Raw genomic sequence first — 8,440 nt, forward strand, 5'->3', positions numbered from 1 at the left:
GACAACTTAAACACACATCTGGGTGGATTGAGGCACCTGGGTAATCCAGGATTTGCCTGTTTTCTTTTGGACCGCCACCTAGGCTCAAAGGGATCATGAGATTATTCATACTAGAAACTTCCGTGTGCAGCCACAAGCTATTATGGGCTCTAGCATAGTTGACTAAGTCGTGCGAACTCTTACAGTGGTAGACTAGCAGATGTAGGGGATGTAGGTGGTACGGTCTACCCATCGTAAGGTGCAAACGCTTCTGAAAGACTATTTCTCGGTCATCCGTTTCTCAAACACCATGTAGTGCGAGAAATCCAACGGAGGAGATCGAGTCTTGTGGGAAAAAATGCGCAAACCTCTGCAGAGTGTTTAAACTAATCATGGTTAGCCGTGTCCCCGGTTATGGACGTTTTGAGTATCTAGTACTTGGATTATCATGTGAATCTCATCATGTTACTTTAAATTAAGTTGTTGGGTTTAATGATGTTACTTAATTGGGATGGAGAATGCTGTCAACCATTCTCAATGTTCAACAACCACCATGATAGTTAAATAAAATGTATTCCTTTGCAGGAGGGAAAAATTGGCTTTTCACAAAAACCTTATAACCATAGAGCTTTTCCACCAGCCATATATGCATGTAGTGATAGCCATTGTTCATCATTTCTCTCTATGGTGTGAATTTGCCAGTACATTCAATGTACTGACCCTTTGTGGCTGCAATGTCTTATGTTGCAGGTTTATCTTACGACGAGTAAGTGATACGTTAGGGTTACGATTTCTACACTCAACTTTGCCGTTGGTGTTGATGGGAATCCACAGCCTTGTTACTTCTGCTATTTTGGATTGAGGTAATAGTATCTTACATTACTTATACATGTGATTTACCTTTATTATAAATCCTTGAGTACTGTGTGTGTCAGCATACCGATCCAGGGATGACACTTAAACACAGAGACTTGATCCATTCAGGTCGGGTCACTACAATTCCTCTGGCAAGGTGATGGCCCCCATCGAGGACGAGGAGATGGCCCCCGAAGGGATGGGATCCCCTGGTGAGTTGCACAAGGTAAAAAATAATGGCTTTCCATAGTTGTTGTTTTTTATTATTTGCAATGTGCTTGCTAATATGTTAGGGTTGTGCAGGTGCCGGTGGACGTCCTTGATGATTCCGATGTCGCGGCCCATCCTGTGGACAACGCCCCAGAGATCATTTTTGATGTCGCGGTCCGTCCTGTTGACATCGCCCCGGAGATCGATTCCGATGCCGTTGTCGATCCTGTGGACAGCGCCCCAAAGATCGATTCCGATGTCGCGATCAGTCCTGTGGACATCGCCCCAGAGATCGATTCCCATGCCCCTGTCCGTGTTGTGGTCATTGCCCGAGAGATCGATGACAAGAAATAGTTGGTCGCGCTAGTCCTTCAGGGTAGTTTGCATTGCCCTGTGTTTAATTACTAGAATGATGCGTGTTATCAAACCATCTTAGGGCTAGTGCACTGTCTTGTGTGGGAGGTACTTGCTACTTTTGTTTGATAATGAATCATGCGAACCGTCTCCGAGTTATGGAAACAGATGTATCCTCACCAGCTTTTGATGTAATACATCGCATGCTTAGATGTAAGTACGAACTGTTTATCATATTAGCAGGGCTTGTTTGATGATTCTTAGTGTTAGTAGGCTAGCTACTGTGCCTGCTATAGTACTTGCAAAACACTCACCGAAGAGAAACATTGGGGCTGATGAGCTCGTGGTACGCTTATACTTATCTATCACCGATCGGCCAATAGCCTAAGCTCCTAAAATTGTAGGCTTAGCGGTTGATCAGACAATAGTCGACACGGATACGTTCAGGCCTCATTTGGTTCATAGGGTAGGAAAATCATAGCAAAAGTACAGAGACGTACAACACAAAATCATAGCAGTACAGAGACGTACTCCCTCCGTTTCAAAATAGATGACTCAACTTTGTACTACTAACTTTGAAACGGAGGGAGTACAAATCCTAGGTGGGCTAGTTTGGCCTAGTGGGTTTCAGTGATATGACGTGGTACAGTGCCGTCCAGTCTTCGTGTGTGGTAGCAGTATTGCGGGTACAATGTGTTTTCTTGAAGAAGCGGAATTCAACGAAGTCGTGATGGTTCCTTCGTCTGACCAACACTGGGAAAGGTTGGGCCTGTGCTATGACCGGGGTGGACCAGGATAATTTTGGGCATGGCAGGTGGACCAGGATGGTCGATGTCCCACATGTCGGTGAATGGAAAGTATTCTTTTCCGATACAGAGGACGAGAAACGAGTATTCATTGTTTATTTTTGATGAAAGCTATTGTCTCCACTATTACGACGAAGGAGTGTGAAACATGGCAGCCCAGTGAACTTGGCATGTGCACCACTCCCTCCTTCCTCATGTAATACTACCATAGTGTTGACTATAAGGTTGGCTATAAAGGTTACAACTATTTCTCACTTTCTCTCTATCTATTTCCTCTCAAATGTTTTTTACCTTTCTTTTTTTAGACACAATTGTTTTATGCCTCTTTTTTTAGAATTAGTTTTTTATACCTAGGAGCACGTGTAGAGATGGGCTCTTGCAGAGCCCACTCCTTGACTTTGTCAATGCCTCTCTCTTCTCCACATAAGCAGGCTTATAGGCTAGTATTTTACTGGTACTACATGCTATGAATGCGGGCAGCTGGCGTCTGAGGGGGAGGGCTTGGAAGCGGTCCGGACTCCCGCATGGCCCACCTCACATTATCACCATATATTTCTTGGAGTCTGTGCACGGCGAGCGGGCGATATCTTCTCCCTCGCCATCTCTCTCTTCTCAGCCGACGCCCGCCGAGCGATTAGATTTTGGCTATCGATGGTTTATTCAATTGGAGTCCCACATGTCAGTGAAATTGCAAGACAACGCGTGTCCCTTCTAGTGAGCGGCGTGCGAGCCGGACTGTCGGGGGTGCGACGCGTACGACTCGTAAGTGTGCCACCTCTTCTTTTGAACTTGCAAAGCGAAACATTTTCGTGCGATCGATCGATAGAAATCCAGAACAAAATGACAAGGGCGGTGCTTTCCCGCGCGTTAGGCGGGCTAGTTTGAGTGATATGACGTTCTACAGTGCCTTCCACTTGCTCCATTTTTATGTAAGCAAGAGTTTACACTCTTACGTGTGAGGAGTGCGAAACATGGCGGATCTGATTTTGATCGAGGGATAACTGTTCCCTGCCAAATAATGGAGCCCTATTAATCTCCAGCGTTGGCTCACAAATTTATACCGGCATCTGTCCGAGGACATGATGGATGCTATCCAATGCCGCCCGCATACCTTTCGACAACTATATGAACTAACCGGACGAAATTCGTGCAAACAAAACAAATTTCAAATTAACCGGATGAAATTCATTACATTTCAAAAACTTTTCCTACAAACTGGACGAAATTCATGACATATTTCACACAAACCGTACTAAAACCTACTGTAAACCATATCTAAACGATCACCGACGCCCAACCACCATGTCCGGCCATGAACCCGAGAAAGCCGACCATTGCCTTTGCCTCCTCCTCATCCGCCTCGATAACCTCCTCCTTCGAAGCACAAGGTTCTGAAGATTTCCGCCTCCATGTCGTCGTCAAGCGGCTAATCGGCCGCTGATGTTTATCCCACCAAGCTTGGCGTTGACTGAGTGGAGGAGCGGTAGCCTTCCTGGGACCAGAGCGGCGACGACCTACCGTGTACTACTCTTCCTCGCTGCTAGCTGCGCCCACGCATGCGCGCCGGCTTCATGGTAGTGGCGGTGGAGGGCGGCCGGGGGGGAGCCGGTGATCTCCTTCGTCTGCTCCTGCGACAATATGTCCAAGAGAGCTTTGGAGCATGCCCGGAGCGGAGCCGCCGATGTCCTTTGTCTCCTCCCGCGACAGTACATCCAAGAGAGCTTTGGAGCGCCAGGAGGCCATGGTTGGAGTGGTGCCGATAGAAGGAAGGGACCGGAGGAGAATGAGTGTGGATCTTTGGATATGGCTGGGAGCTGGGGCTCAAGTTAATACTAGCAATGTGCCCGTGCGTTGCAACGGATCCAAAGTAGTATAGTACTTGTTCACAAACTTGAAAGAAAACACTCTTGTTTTGATATACATATATACCACTAAAAATATATTACATTTCACTCAGAACATATTTCTCAGGTTGTTTTGATGAGGCGAGGGAGGGATGTGGTTGCTTTCAAGATAATAAGGGGTTTTCTTCAAATTCGAGCAGAGAAGTGGGCTATTGTTGCAAAAATGCCACAACTTACCTCGCAGCCATTAGATGTAGATCTAATGGTCAGAAATGACAGATGGCAGACACACCATCATCACCAACTGAGTCTTTTATAGGAGTAGAGATAGCGGGCGAATGGAAATGAGCCGCGACAGACGGATGGACGGCTGGCGCCAGAGTAGGTTCATCAGGCGTGAATGCGGATGCTGCTTCAATGACTTAACAGCAGGTGCGTTGGGTCACTGAAATGCGGGCCCAACGGGCAACTGGCCCGCATGTCAGTGACACACCAACTGCACCTGCAGTTAAGTCCGGTGAATGCGGCATTAGCATTCTGGAGAGACGGTGACCGTTTCAGGCGGGAAGTGCGCGGTAGCGATGGAAGAGGTTTCGGTAGGCCAGGCCGGTCAGACACTAGCGTGGTGGTAAAATTTTAACTCATGGATGATGAGCCTTTGAAGTGTATGTGGCATGTATTGATAACCAGGCGTCCATGCAACCAGTCTTGTCGCCAGCTAGCCTTCGACGACCATGATACCACACAACCATGCATAACTTACGAATAATGGAGGAATCGATCAGACACACACTCGTGTGCAGTGGCACTATGATCAGTCGCTCACGATAGTACATACTCTGTACCATAGTACCCTCTCTAGCTAGGCTGTTTTATATATTGCCATTGTGATGGACGATATACATGAGCAAGGCGCCGAGTCCCGGGTATGACCGTTGGTGTTGAGCCATGTGAATACATGCTCGACATTCGCGGAGGCCTCCACCAAACGTCTAAACAGTAATGCCAGGCACCGCCGGGGCGGCAGGTGACGGGCTCGCCATTTGCATTGCGCCCTGAGCAGGACTTTGATTGAGAGGGCGATGTGCGTGCATTAGCATGGTTTAACAGCGTGAGCGTGAGTGTCTGCACGCGTACATGCTACTTGCCTCTATGGATGGTGTGCGCTAATATGTGCATCATGTATAATATAATGATCAAAGTTAGCTATCAACACAAGTTCGATGACCGCCAATGCATTTTACTCGGTAATAAATGACTAGGATTGAAGGGGAATCCAAATTTCCTTCGTCTTCTGTCCTTGAGCTCTTGACAAACCAATGCACTATACAGTTGTCCGGCCACTCCACCCTAGAGCTCTCACCAAGCGTCGTTCATGCCAAGGCGCCGCACACTAACCGGTAAGGAAGCGATGGCATCCCGCCGCACCGAGTTCCTCGTCGCCCATGACCGCACACAAAATGGTAGGGAAGTGATGGCATCCTGCCGTGCCGAGTTCATCGCCGCTAGCGACCTCACACCTACATCGGTGGAATTTGAAGCTGCCAAGGCCGAATGGGCGGTAGAGCAAGAGGCGGCCAAAGCCGCACAAAGGGAGCGGAGAAGTTAGAAAGCACTCAAGAAAAGAGAGGCCCGCCGCCGCAAGAAAGAAGAGGACGCACGTGCTGCTACGAAGAGGTCGGCGGAGATCCAAGCACGGTGGGGTGTCGCCGACAAAGCCGGGAAGGAGAACGACGGCGTCTGGCCAGCATGTGAGAAGTAGTAGTACTAGTAGTAGTTTCCGTCTGTGTTTGTGTCTGAATATGAGCATGTACCGGTACTACTATTTACTACTGTAGTTTTTAGAGCAAATTACCAGTACATTAGCCTAGACTCAATGGAAAATTCCTATCCTATGCATCAAATGGCATCTCTTTCTATATAGGAATTGTGATGCATGTCATCTCACTTCCTATGATTTTCATATTCCTATAAAATTCCTATCCTATGAATGAAAGGAGGCCTCTGCTGGAGTAACTATTGTAGCTAGCAGTACTGCTGGTACAGTAGTTTCCTTCAAGAAGCGGAATTCAACTAAGTCATGATGGTTCCTTCGTCTGAGAAACTTCACAGTGGGAAAGGTTGGGCCTGTGATTTGATGGCTCATTAGTCATTATTACTGCGGCGCGACGACCGGGATGACTCTCCCTTGGAGTTCTGCGTTCTTGGCAAGTAGACCAGGATGGTCGATGTCCCACATGTTGGTGAACGAAAGTACTATTCTTTCCGATATCGAGGAGCAAGGAAACCGCGTGGTATAGTATCACTGCTGATTTTTTTCCTGATGAATGCTAGCATTTCAACTCTTACGACGAAGGAGTGCCAAACACGACACGTGCTGGCTGTCCCACACGTCAGCGAAAGGAGTGGGACATGAACAGTGTGGTAGAGCGTCTCCACTTATTCCACTTCTGGGTCGGAGACCACACGTAGTAGTACTAGTCGTATGAATGATACAAAGTGTGACCCGGAGAGAAAGACACGTCTAGTTGGAAGGTCTCGGGGCATACACGTAAACAAATATAAAACCTAATATGTGCCTCCAATTAATATAGTAGTAGTAGAGTACTTAGGCACGTACTCCATAACATCACCATGCATTGCACGTACAACATTTAGTGGTACGTAGTAGAAAAATGCCTATATGCCACGCATGTTCATACTATTTGTGCATTTCTACTTCACTTACTGCGCTACATTACTCAGGTTCATACGTCCACTCCTGGGTACATGTTCGTCTCGTAGTTCCAGTCCCATGTGTTCTTCATCGATGGAACGATCCATATCATCGCAATTAGTGTGGCTCCCCATGATGGAGACTTATCCAAACTAGGGCCAGCCTCGACGCAGAGCAGTCACGTGCACCGGGAAGCGGCGCTCTCTCAGCCGTCGCGCTGCTTCAAAGCCGGCGCCAGTGAGAGGTCGCCTCCGCTCTGGTCGAGCATTAATGCGGCACTAATGCTCCAGGGCGACGCTGACCGTTTCATGCGGGAAGCATGCGCTAGCAAGGGAGTATTGGTTTTGAACCGTTTCAGGTGTAGTACTGGTAGTTTGCAAAACTACTCAATTATTGCACTCAGTTTCATAAGAAATTGTGGTAAAAAACATTACTCCACAGCTCGCTTCCCTTCTCCTTCCTCTTCCACCACCCGCGCACGTCCACGGGAAGCGACCGGTTAACCCTTATTTTTTTGAAACACGGTCAACCCTTATATAGGAGTGCTAGCACAAAAAGATGCATGCATGACCACTAAAATTTCCGGATTAAAGCGCCGCTCCAGCGAGAGTATGGCGTATGCCGTTACCTTCAGCCGGGCCATGGCTACCACCTACCGGGCGACGGCGACCAGAGAAGAGGCGGCGGGAGGGGAATGAATGCAGCTATTGTTTGGGTTCGCCGTCCGGCTTAAATAAATGCACACCATCACTTGTACCCGCGGGTGCACAAATTGTAACATATGTGTCTGCTTAAGTGGGCGTCACGTAACTGGTGTGTGTGTGTGAGATTCTGAGAGACAGAGTGCGTGTATGCGACTCTACTCTTCGGACATGTACTCAACCTTTTGCATCGGGATATAAGTATAATGGTACTACACTTTAGCTAGTGATTTATGTGGCCATGTTAACATGGTTGTGTAAAAAATGTCACTTCCTGCTCGTGATTTGCGCCATATAATTACAAGCAAGATGCTTGTGCATTGCACGGAACATCAATATGCATTTTTTCTACAAAACACCGGTTGTGGTTGACCCATGCAGGAGTAATCCCATGTGTAAAAACTAATGATATCTCAAGAATTTTATCGGAAAACTGGTATCTCGAGAATTTCATTGAAAAAAGGAAAGATGAGAGATAAGGTGAGGAGGAGTGGAGCATGGTGGTGACTGGTGGTCGGACTAGGCGGAGGCATCGGGATGGACGGCGCCGACAGGCGGCAGCGGCCACCATGCTAGATTGTTCCAGAGACTTCCTTTTTTAATTGCTCAGCAATGAGGTTGTGGAGAGAGGTGCGGGTATCTTTTGTAAAATTATCATAGTTTGCTTTCTATCCGTCAGATATAGATCGGACGGTCTATATTACAAGATGGCAGGCACACCATCATCACCAACTCGGTTTTTTATAAGAGTAGAGATGATAAGTTTGCTAACTACCAAAGTAAAGTGGAATCTGTCCATGTTATACAAGTAAATTAAGGTGGTTATTTATCATACGGGTAAGGTTGGACGAAGGGTGGTAGGAACAAATGCTCCGCCTAGATCATGTGTGTGTCAGATGGAGTCTTAGTGTGTGCGTGTGTGTCTGGGGGGGTGCGTGCATGTGAGTGTGTGTGAGATGGAGTCTTAGTGTGTGC

Source organism: Triticum aestivum, chromosome 1A (genome assembly GCF_018294505.1).
Source record: "Triticum aestivum cultivar Chinese Spring chromosome 1A, IWGSC CS RefSeq v2.1, whole genome shotgun sequence".
NCBI classification, from domain to species: Eukaryota; Viridiplantae; Streptophyta; class Magnoliopsida; order Poales; family Poaceae; genus Triticum; species Triticum aestivum.